The sequence below is a fragment of the Schistocerca nitens genome, chromosome 2 (assembly GCF_023898315.1).
Source record: "Schistocerca nitens isolate TAMUIC-IGC-003100 chromosome 2, iqSchNite1.1, whole genome shotgun sequence".
NCBI classification, from domain to species: Eukaryota; Metazoa; Arthropoda; class Insecta; order Orthoptera; family Acrididae; genus Schistocerca; species Schistocerca nitens.
In genome coordinates this window covers 205,590,765-205,603,210 of record NC_064615.1, presented here as the reverse complement: position 1 = coordinate 205,603,210, position 12,446 = coordinate 205,590,765, and the positions used below count along the sequence as shown (strand labels likewise).

The 12,446-nt window shown below is 46.0% G+C and overlaps 1 protein-coding gene across 1 annotated transcript in view; it reads right to left on the bottom strand.

The window, feature by feature from the left end:
- Nucleotides 1–12,446, bottom strand: part of LOC126234323 (sialin-like) — a 155,739-nt gene that overhangs the window by 72,762 nt on the left and 70,531 nt on the right. The window lies entirely within an intron of this gene.

Sequence of the window (12,446 nt, the reverse complement as noted above, 5' to 3'; positions counted from 1 at the left end):
CGTATTTTTATGCTCGGCGCGGTTAGCAAATGTGTGTGAAATCTTATGAGACTTAACTGCTAAGGTCATCATTCCCTAAGCTTACACACTACATAACCTAAAGTATCCTAAGGACAAACACACACACCCATGCCCGAGGGAGGACTCGAACCTCCGCCTGGACCAGCCGCACAGTCCACGACTGCAGCGCCCTGGACCGCTCGGCTAATCCCACGCCTGCGCGGTTAGCAGTACAGTCGGAATGCGAATGCGATATTTCGACTTCTGAAATAAACAGCTGCAACAATTGACAGTTTTATGCAATAATCGATTGTTAGCATTCTTCTGTCAGCATTTCAGTTTATTTCATCGGCGAAGTTAGACGTTTCTCTTTGCCGTCTGCAAAATTACATTCTCGATAGAAAAAGAATTGAAATTGTGGAAACGTATGTGAGAACAGGATCGATTAAGGAAACTCGCGAAATTTTCAGAGCCATGTATCCGGATGGAGGACTAGCAACAAAGAGATCATTACAGAGCCTGTATAAAAACTGGGGTACCTACGGATCTATGCACAATGTTAAACGACTAAGAATTCCTTCAGTTCGCACGCTAGAAGTTATTTCAGACATTCGCCGAAGAATTAATTAGAGCCCAAAAACGTCTACACGTAAACTGGCCTAACAGGCGCATGTAAGTAGGAGGAGTGCCAGCGGATATTGAAAAGTCTTTATTCGAACTCACATCATGTGACGGTTGTGCAGCAGTTATGGGAGGATGACAGTCAGAAACGTGTAGCTCACTGCACGTGGCTTCTGAATAACAACAACCGTGGTTTGTTAGACCCTCATGAGTGGTGAATCAGTGTTTCATCTTTCATGTGAAATCACAGAAAAGGGGTACTGGGCAACGGAGAACCCTAACATTTTGTTTCAGCAACCACTCCACGATGAAGAAATCGGCGTTTGGCGCGGTGTAACAGCAACGCGCATCATTGGACCGAAATTTTTTGACACCGGCCTCAACACAGTTGTATACACTCCTGGAAATTGAAATAAGAACACCGTGAATTCATTGTCCCAGGAAGGGGAAACTTTATTGACACATTCCTGGAGTCAGATACATCACATGATCACACTGACAGAACCACAGGCACATAGACACAGGCAACAGAGCATGCACAATGTCGGCACTAGTACAGTGTATATCCACCTTTCGCAGCAATGCAGGCTGCTATTCTCCCATGGAGACGATCGTAGAGATGCTGGATGTAGTCCTGTGGAACGGCTTGCCATGCCATTTCCACCTGGCGCCTCAGTTGGACCAGCGTTCGTGCTGGACGTGCAGACCACGTGAGACGACGCTTCATCCAGTCCCAAACATGCTCAATGGGGGACAGATCCGGAGATCTTGCTGGCCAGGGTAGTTGACTTACACCTTCTAGAGCACGTTGGGTGGCACGGAATACATGCGGACGTGCATTGTCCTGTTGGAACAGCAAGTTCCCTTGCCGGTCTAGGAATGGTAGAACGATGGGTTCGATGACGGTTTGGATGTACCGTGCACTATTCAGTGTCCCCTCGACGATCACCAGTGGTGTACGGCCAGTGTAGGAGATCGCTCCCCACACCATGATGCCGGGTGTTGGCCCTGTGTGCCTCGGTCGTATGCAGTCCTGATTGTGGCGCTCACCTGCACGGCGCCAAACACGCATACGATCATCATTGGCATCAAGGCAGAAGCGACTCTCATCACTGAAGACGACACGTCTCCATTCGTCCCGCCTGTCGCGACACCACTGGAGGCGGGCTGCACGATGTTGGGGCGTGAGCGGAAGACGGCCTAACGGTGTGCGGGACCGTAGCCCAGCTTCATGGAGACGGTTGCGAATGGTCCTCGCCGATACCCCAGGAGCAACAGTGTCCCTAATTTGCTGGGAAGTGGCGGTGCGGTCCCCTACGGCACTGCGTAGGATCCTACGGTCTTGGCGTGCATCCGTGCGTCGCTGCGGTCCGGTCCCAGGTCGACGGGCACGTGCACCTTCCGCCGACCACTGGCGACAACATCGATGTACTGTGGAGACCTCACGCCCCACGTGTTGAGCAATTCGGCGGTACGTCCACCCGGCCTCCCGCATGCCCACTATACGCCCTCGCTCAAAGTCCGTCAACTGCACATACGGTTCACGTCCACGCTGTCGCGGCATGCTACCAGTGTTAAAGACTGCGATGGAGCTCCGTATGCCACGGCAAACTGGCTGACACTGACGGCGGCGGTGCACAAATGCTGCGCAGCTAGCGCCATTCGACGGCCAACACCGCGGTTCCTGGTGTGTCCGCTGTGCCGTGCGTGTGATCATTGCTTGTACAGCCCTCTCGCAGTGTCCGGAGCAAGTATGGTGGGTCTGACACACCGGTGTCAATGTGTTCTTTTTTCCATTTCCAGGAGTGTATATGGAAATATTTGATACATTTTGTGCTCAGTTCACTGAATATGAAAGACAATACTGCTTCTCCTGCTAGATGGAGCAACATGCCACACGTCTAAGGTATCTCTGGAACGAGTCCACGATGTCTTCACTGAGGAACGAACCGTCAGCAAACATTTGTGGCCACCATGTTCGTCGGATCTAACAACAAGTGATTTTTTCCTGTGCGGACACTTGGAGAGCAAGGTCTATGAAGGAAATCCACACACAGTACAGGAGCTGAAAGGCAACATGAACCGTGCAGTTGCCGACATCGATATACGAACTTTACGCCAGGTGTACCAGTATATGCTTAGACCTGCACATTCGGTTATTGATGTTGCAGAGCGTCACTTTCCGCATCTTCTATAAATGTATTTTTCACTGTATTTTCCATTGTAAATAAACGTAAGTCCATTTCAGCTCTTGGTTTCTGTAATTTCACGCATTTCATTTGTACTTACAAGTCAATTTTTATCTGCGCCACCCTCTGTCATTCTCGTCAAAGTAAACCAGTTGCATTTGCTTAAACTGGTCAACGAAGGCGAGAGAGAAGCGATGAGCGATGGAAATCATGATAAGCCTACAATTGATCGCTCTGAAAGTTCACGAGTGAGAAATTCTGCATACACTGATCAACTGAGTGTATTTTCAGCAGACGAAGTTAACGAATGGATCGGCAGTAACAGAAATTCGGCTATCGAAGAAGAGCTGACTTACAACGTGATATTACGAAATGTTTTCAGTCCACAGGAGGCACCAGAAACTGACACTGACGAGGAACTCCCATCTCTTGGACTGAGGCTTCAGAAGCCTCAAACACTTTTGTGAAATTCTCTGAGAGCAGCCAACAATAGAACATTTCTGAAGTTATGAATGTTTGTAAAAAAAAAAGAGCTCAGGCCACGAAACAAGATTATACAGGGTGATTCAAAAAGAATACCACAACTTAAAAAATGTGTATTTAATGAAAGAAACATAATATAACCTTCTGTTATACATCATTACAAAGAGTATTTAAAAAGGTTTTTTTTTACTCAAAAACAAGTTCAGAGATGTTCAATATGGCCCCCTCCAGACACACGAGCAATATCAACCCGATACTCCAACTCGTTCCACACTCTCTGTAGCATATCAGGCATAACAGTTTGGATAGCTGCTGTTATTTCTCGTTTCAAATCATCATTGGTGGCTGGGAGAGGTGGCCGAAACACCATATCCTTAACATACCCCCATAAGAAAAAATCGCAGGGGGTAAGATCAGGGCTTCTTGGAGGCCAGTGATGAAGTGCTCTGTTACGGGCTGCCTGGCGGCCGATCCATCGCCTCGGGTAGTTGACGTTCAGGTTTCATAACTAACCTTTTTCGTAGGACTCTCCATACAGTTGATTGTGGAATTTGTAGCTCTCTGCTAGCTCTGCGAGTCGATTTTCCTGGGCTGCGAACAAATGCTTGCTGGATGCGTGCTACATTTTCATCACTCGTTCTCGGCCGTCCAGAACTTTTCCCTTTGCACAAACACCCATTCTCTGTAAACTGTTTATACCAACGTTTAATACACCACCTATCAGGAGGTTTAACACCATACTTCGTTCGAAATGCACGCTGAACAACTGTCGTCGATTCACTTCTGCCGTACTCAATAACACAGAAAGCTTTCTGTTGAGCGGTCGCCATCTTAGCATCAACTGACGCTGACGCCTAATCAACAGCGCCTCAAGCGAACAAATGTACAACTAAATGAAACTTTATAGCTCCCTTAATTCGCCGACAGATAGTGCTTAGCTCTGCCTTTTGTCGTTGCAGAGTTTTAAATTCCTAAAGTTGTGGTATTCTTTTTGAATCACCCTGTATTTCTTCAATGCCCCAGAAGGCCCAGAACAAAATTTCAAGTAGTATACAGCAGTCCGACATTTTCCACACCCTCGCCAGTGTCAGATGTCTGTGCTCTCCCTATAGACAGTGATTCGAATTAAACTGCACCAAATTCTTGGTAATATATTTTATTTATTATCTTGTTCTTGATCTTTTAAATCAGTTGTGTTTATTTTCTTTCATAACTTGTATACAAAAATCTATGTATGTGTATTGTAATTTTCTTGAACTTTGAACGTTAAATTGATTTAATAGAGCGATACAGTATTTGACTTTCAGTTGCGTTTTGCTTATACTGAAAAGCAATACAGCATACTATCAGTTTTTAATACCGTAATCTCTTCTGTTGTGCTAACAATTATTTGTTCTGTATATCAAAACTACTGGCTTCGCTTATATCCCCATTTTGTAAAACTGGTTTTTAAAAAAAGCTTAATAATCTGGCAAATTTGATAAAGGCTTTGATAGATCCCTAAGCATGCTCGACTATCAAATTCCTTCTATAAACAGCACTCTCAATATTGTTCAGTACAGTGCTCCACGTCACCAGTTGTGAGCGTGACTATGCGACTTGAGCAAACTGTTCAGTATATCAGTGTCCCTTGTGGGTTCATTTCAGGCTTACTACATGCGTACACTGAAGGAAGTTGTTTGACTGGCATAAACTGTAGCGCTGTCGTTCAAATGCCCACCCGGTGTCTTGGAACAAAAAACATCGTATGTCATCGTCATGGCAGTCATGAGTAATCAACAACACCAGCTGATGATCGGTATCTCAAAGTTGTGGCTCGTGGGTACTCCAAATACAGTATGATAGAGCAGCACCCTGTCTTTTTGGAGGCAACTCTGAGAGCGGTCCAGAAAATATGAAACCATCTTCATCCTGTCAGTTTAGCCTCTATGTCTGTTCCAGTTGGCGTGCCTGCTGGCAAGCAGATGGGCTCCCACAGGCACAGGTGGGCAGGGGTGAGCAAACAGCTGACGCAGTATCAGGCTGCGTGTCTGTAGCATTTGCGACAGTATCAGACCAGCCGAATGCACATGTCCAGGTTTGGCCAAGTGATTCTAGCATCACAGGGTGTATGTAATAAGGCCATTTGGTGAGTATACTGTTCCAGCTGTTATCTACATCTACATCTACATCTACATTTATACTCCGCAAGCCACCCAACGGTGTGTGGCGGAGGGCACTTTACGTGCCACTGTCATTACCTCCCTTTCCTGTTCCAGTCGCGTATGGTTCGCGGGAAGAACGACTGTCTGAAAGCCTCCGTGCGCGCTCTAATCTCTCTAATTTTACATTCGTGATCTCCTCGGGAGGTATAAGTAGAGGGAAGCAATATATTCGATACCTCATCCAGAAACGCACCCTCTCGAAACCTGGCGAGCAAGCTACACCGCGATGCAGAGCGCCTCTCTTGCAGAGTCTGCCACTTGAGTTTATTAAACATCTCCGTAACGCTATCACGGTTACCAAATAACCCTGTGACGAAACGCGCCGCTCTTCTTTGGATCTTCTCTACCTCCTCCGTCAACCCGATCTGGTACGGATCCCACACTGATGAGCAATACTCAAGTATAGGTCGAACGAGTGTTTTGTAAGCCACCTCCTTTGTTGCTGGACTACATTTTCTAAGCACTCTCCCAATGAATCTCAACCTGGTACCCGCCTTACCAACAATTAATTTTAGATGATCATTCCACTTCAAATCGTTCCGCACGCATACTCCCAGATATTTTACAGAAGTAACTACTACCAGTGTTTGTTCCGCTATCATATAATCATACAATAAAGGATCCTTCTTTCTGTGTATTCGCAATACATTACATTTGTCTATGTTAAGGGACAGTTGCCACTCCCTGCACCAAGTGCCTATCCGCTGCAGATCTTCCTGTATTTCGCTACAATTTTCTAACGCTGCAACTTCTCTGTATACTACAGCATCATCCGCGAAAAGCCGCATGGAACTTCCGACACTATCTACTAGGTCATTTATATATATTGTGAAAAGCAATGGTCCCATAACACTCCCCTGTGGCACGCCAGAGGTTACTTTAACGTCTGTAGACGTCTCTCCATTGATAACAACATGCTGTGTTCTGTTTGCTAAAAACTCTTCAATCCAGCCACACAGCTGGTCTGATATTCCGTAGGCTTTTACTTTGTTTATCAGGCGACAGTGCGGAACTGTATCGAACGCCTTCCGGAAGTCAAGAAAAATAGCGAGCTAAGGAGAGCCTGACAGTGCCCACAATCTATCAGGGGACAGTTTTGGAACAGTTTAGATCTGGACGTTCATAACAAACAACACTATAACCTCCCTATCACCCCCCACCCCTCCCCCCGCGCCACAGGCCCACTACGGTTGAAGAAAGTGGGTAAGCGAACTTCAACCAGTGGAGTGGGTTCTCTTCATCGACGAGGGAAGGATTTCTCTGGTGCTTGATAATCGAAAGAAGAACGCAAAGTCCGTCAGGTACCTATTCTCGTCTAAGACATTTAGTTTTAAAAGTTCACCATGGAGGTGGATCAGCCATGTTTTGGACGGTACCTAATACAGGTGTCACTGTAGCGTACGGGTGGACAACGGGCGGCCCGGAGGCCTCATCTGGCCTGCGATTATTTCCATTCTGCCCCACAGAAGAAATTCCCGTTGAGTGTAAAATGAATGTATTTTCAAAAGCACGTATTTTGAGGCATAATTCGTTGGCGTGGCATGTCAGGAAAGGAGTGCTATTCATACCGGTGCGTTACCCCATAAACATTAAGGTTATAGTCGCTATACTTTTGACACTATGCGCTAGGAGCGTTGCTGTCGCGTCGTGACGAGGCGGCCCATTAGCTGAAAATAAGCGAGTGAATCAGGCCTGCGGGTCACCAAAGGTTGCCCAAGCCGGCTGCAGAGGGTAATTTGACGGCTTTGGTCGCTAAAAAGTACTCCGATCTTTGTCGAGTCCTACAGTCCACATTTCAGCAGTGGGTTCGTCTTTCAAGACGATAACGCAAGCGTACACACGCTCACCTTGTGAACCCATTCCTCCCCGAGGTAGGAGTCAAAAGAAAGGCATGTCCTGCGGTATCTGTTGGCGTGCACCCATTTTGTACTCTTGGGTGTAACTTTATTGATATTTTACTGGATGATTATCTTTTTGAAACCCGACGTTTCGTCACTGTCTGCTGAAGACAACTTCCAGGGTGATAGTAGCTCATTTGGAGGTGCGAATTGCGAAATGTTTTCGGAGGATAGCCGGTTTGTGCAGGGGCTGGCATTTGACGGTGAACCAATTCACATACAGGTTCGCTATTCACTGAAGTAAAAATCCTTTCCTGTGTGCTCCCGCAGAGAGCTGTGACGTCACATGATTTGAAAACTCGAATGCAATTGGCCTTTGTCGGTTGCTCTTGTCCGCTATTGCTATCACTACATGGTGGGAGACGGGTGCAGATCTTCTTCAGCATCAGCATCCTTATATCACCTCATTTCAGCCCTCCTTCTTCTGATTAAAATTATTGTAGTGTTTAGTAATCCCTATGGTCTCCTTGCATAGCCTTTACGTCTACATGGCTATTCTATAATTTACCAGTGTCTGACAGAGGACTGATCAATCCCCTATCACACTGTTTCTCTGCCGTCCCACTCTCGAACAGTGCACGGGATAAAACGAACACTTAAATCTCTCCGCAAGCGCTCTGATTTATTACGGTGATCATTTCTCCCTTTGTAGGTAAGCATCAACAAAATATTTCCGCATCTGGAGGAGAAAGTTGGAGATTTAAATGTCGTGAAAAAGTTTCGTCAAAAGGAAAAATGCCGATGTTTCAAATATTGTCACCCTTAATCGCGTGTCATACCTGTGACACTCTCTCCCGTATTTCGCGTTAGTATAAAACAGCAGCGCAATACAAGGGCAGCACAGTACAAGGGCAGCGCATATATAGTCAAAGGTTTGTGGCGGAGGGGGTGGGGGCAAGGGGGGGGGAGAGGTATCACAGAGATGCTGAAAAACCTGACCTGCCCGATACTTGAAGAAGACGCAAACTATTCCGCGAAAGACTGCGTACAAAATTCCAAGAACCCGTATCGAAGCATCTAGGAACATGCTGCCACTCCCTAGGAATTTCTCCTGTAAGGACCGAGAAAACAAGGTTAGTCTAATAACAGCACGCGCAGACGGCGTAAGTGAAAACTGAACCAGTAAAAACGAACTTAAAACTGTAAACAATTGCAAGATTTGTGACATGAAAGTATTACAGGATATCCAGCGTAGCAACTGTCACCGTTGGTTTCTGAGAAATTTTCCACAGTAAGCATAAAATTTGTAACTGACGACTATTCATGGTCTCGTCTTATGTACGTTAGTCATGCCTGTGAAAGCAAATTTAAAGACGTAATCAGAAAAAAGGACGAAGTAATGAGAGCACTTCAAAGTGATATACACTCCTGGAAATGGAAAAAAGAACACATTGACACCGGTGTGTCAGACCCACCATACTTGCTCCGGACACTGCGAGAGGGCTGTACAAGCAATGATCACACGCACGGCACAGCGGACACACCAGGAACCGCGGTGTTGGCCGTCGAATGGCGCTAGCTGCGCAGCATTTGTGCACCGCCGCCGTCAGTGTCAGCCAGTTTGCCGTGGCATACGGAGCTCCATCGCAGTCTTTAACACTGGTAGCATGCCGCGACAGCGTGGACGTGAACCGTATGTGCAGTTGACGGACTTTGAGCGAGGGCGTATAGTGGGCATGCGGGAGGCCGGGTGGACGTACCGCCGAATTGCTCAACACGTGGGGCGTGAGGTCTCCACAGTACATCGATGTTGTCGCCAGTGGTCGGCGGAAGGTGCACGTGCCCGTCGACCTGGGACCGGACCGCCGCGACGCACGGATGCACGCCAAGACCGTAGGATCCTACGCAGTGCCGTAGGGGACCGCACCGCCACTTCCCAGCAAATTAGGGACACTGTTGCTCCTGGGGTAACGGCGAGGACCATTCGCAACCGTCTCCATGAAGCTGGGCTACGGTCCCGCACACCGTTAGGCCGTCTTCCGCTCACGCCCCAACATCGTGCAGCCCGCCTCCAGTGGTGTCGCGACAGGCGTGAATGGAGGGACGAATGGAGACGTGTCGTCTTCAGCGATGAGAGTCGCTTCTGCCTTGGTGCCAATGATGGTCGTATGCGTATTTGGCGCCGTGCAGGTGAGCGCCACAATCAGGACTGCATACGACCGAGGCACACAGGGCCAACACCCGGCATCATGGTGTGGGGAGCGATCTCCTACACTGGCCGTACACCACTGGTGATCGTTGAGGGGACACTGAATAGTGCACGGTACATCCAAACCGTCATCGAACCCATCGTTCTACCATTCCTAGACCGGCAAGGGAACTTGCTGTTCCAACAGGAGAATGCACGTCCGCATGTATCCCGTGCCACCCAACGTGCTCTAGAAGGTGTAAGTCAACTACCCTGGCCAGCAAGATCTCCGGATCTGTCCCCCATTGAGCATGTTTGGGACTGGATGAAACGTCGTCTCACGCGGTCTGCACGTCCAGCACGAACGCTGGTCCAACTGAGGCGCCAGGTGGAAATGGCATGGCAAGCCGTTCCACAGGACTACATCCAGCATCTCTACGATCGTCTCCATGGGAGAATAGCAGCCTGCATTGCTGCGAAAGGTGGATATACACTGTACTAGTGCCGACATTGTGCATGCTCTGTTGCCTGTGTCTATGTGCCTGTGGTTCTGTCAGTGTGATCATGTGATGTATCTGACCCCAGGAATGTGTCAATAAAGTTTCCCCTTCCTGGGACAATGAAATCACGGTGTTCTTATTTCAATTTCCAGGAGTGTATTTGCTCTAAACAAAAAGTATACTGCTCTGAAGAATAAGAGTGCACTTCTGAAAAAGAAAATACATTTCTCTCCATCGCTTGAAGATCACAATAAGGAATCCAATGTAAACAAAGCGGACATGTTGATTCGCCGTACAAATTGTACTTCATGAAAAGAAGACAGCCATAAACACCAGTAAACTGAGGAAGGCATCTCAGCGTCGTGTAATAACGGTTTTTCAAAGTAATATGCCAAATGTACGTCAAACAACGGCTCAGCAGTGGAAAAACGGCTACAAAAGAAGAAAGTGAAACTACTTGGCAACATTCACGCTCGAGACATACCGGAATTATTGACAAACAATATGAATGACAGTGTTCAGGTTTCTGGAATCGCAAAACCTCGAGCAAATATCGATAGCGTGACGGTGAGTGTTAACGAAGAATGTTCTGATTTCACAAGGACTCATTGCGCTGTGCTCACAGGGGGTTCTAATAACTTCTATAGGAACGAAGCTAGTGCCTTTATTAAGAAGCTGTTCAAAATGCTCGGTTCCTGTATTTCACCAAAGTCATCGTAACAACATTGCCATTAAGGTATGACTTACCAGACTGGTCGTGCGTTAACAAAGAAATTAGACTTACTAATTTGAAGCCGAAAAACTTCTGGCCAATTTTGTGAATGTTAAGATGATAGACATTAGTAACTCTGAAACAAACTGTTTCACATACCATGGAATGCATCTCAGCAAACACGGTAAAAGGATGCTAGCTTCTAACATAAGCAATGCTCTTAAAGAGATCTCTCTCGTCAACGAAAGTAGAAATAAGTCTGTTATTGTGCTGGCCGATCCTTCACGGGGAAACTAACAATTCCCATGGAAGAAAAAAAATTACGAAATGCAATTTACGATTAAAGACCCAGTCAGGTGCCACATTCGATGACCAATTAAATGATTCTCTGTTTGATTTAGTTCGTAATAATTTCATAATGCATCTTACCATAGGCGGTCTATCAGTAGCAATGATGAACAAATTGCATGAAGTAGAAGTATTTCTGGAGAACACAAGTTCTATAAAAGTTATATTCTTAAACGAACACTGGCTTAAAAGTGAAAATATAAACGTGATAAATTCACTTTCAGGTTGCAATTTAGCAGCGAGTTTTTTGTAGAAAAACGGTTTTGGAGGATCGTGCATTCTAGCAGAAGAATAACTAAGCTTAGAGTCAGGCAGACTTAATTGCTTGAACTATGAACTATTATTTGAAAGCTGCTGCATTGAACTTTCGGAATACGGCATATTAATTATTAGTATATATCATACTTCTGACTATTCAGCTACAAAGGCATTTTTAGACAAATCTGAAACGCCGGCCGGTGTGGCCTTGCGGTTCTAGGCGCTTCAGTCTGGAACCGCGTGACCGCTACGGTCGCAGGTTCGAATCCTGCCTCGGGCATGGATGTGTGTGATGTCCTTAGGTTAGTTAGGTTTAATTAGTTCTAAGTTCTAGGCGACTGATGACCTCAGAAGTTAAGTCGCATAGTGCTCAGAGCCACAAATCTGAAACCTTGCTGTGTAGGCTGCACGTAGAAAAGTTATATAAGAAGGTCATAATTTGTGCTGACTTCAACATAAATGTAAGAGCTGATGACAGGTTTGCTGTTTCTCTGAAGGACATGTTATCTACAAATGGCTTAACATTAAACTTTAGCGAGCACGCTAGAATAACAGTATCTTATGCAACATGAATAGATAATATAGTGAGCAATACCAACTATGGTGCTACAGAAAAGTACATCTTAGGATTAGGTATATCTAACCATTCAGCCCTTTTTATCCCATTGCCAAATTTAGAAAAAACTGTAACAGTGAAACGAGTCAGGAACTTCGGCCAACACAATGTGAATACATTTGTCTCAAGACTAAATGAAACATCTTGGACGTCCAGCCAGCCGTACGCAATAAACACAAACTACAATGCTTTTGTATCAGAATTCATTCGCGTTTTCAATGACTGCTTCCCCTCCACAACACCACGTGACAAAAACTGTAAAAAGAACTCATGGGTAACTGAAGGCATAGCGATCTCTAGTATTAGAGAGAGGAACCTGCTCATGGAAGCTAAAAACAACCATGCTGCAGAATTTGTCAGCTATGTAAACAAATATAAAAGAATATTTGGTAGAGTAGTTAAACAGGCAAAATAAATGGCAAACAATAAATACATATGAGATGCCACAAATAAATCAGAAACTGTATGGCAGATTGTCAGGACTGAAAA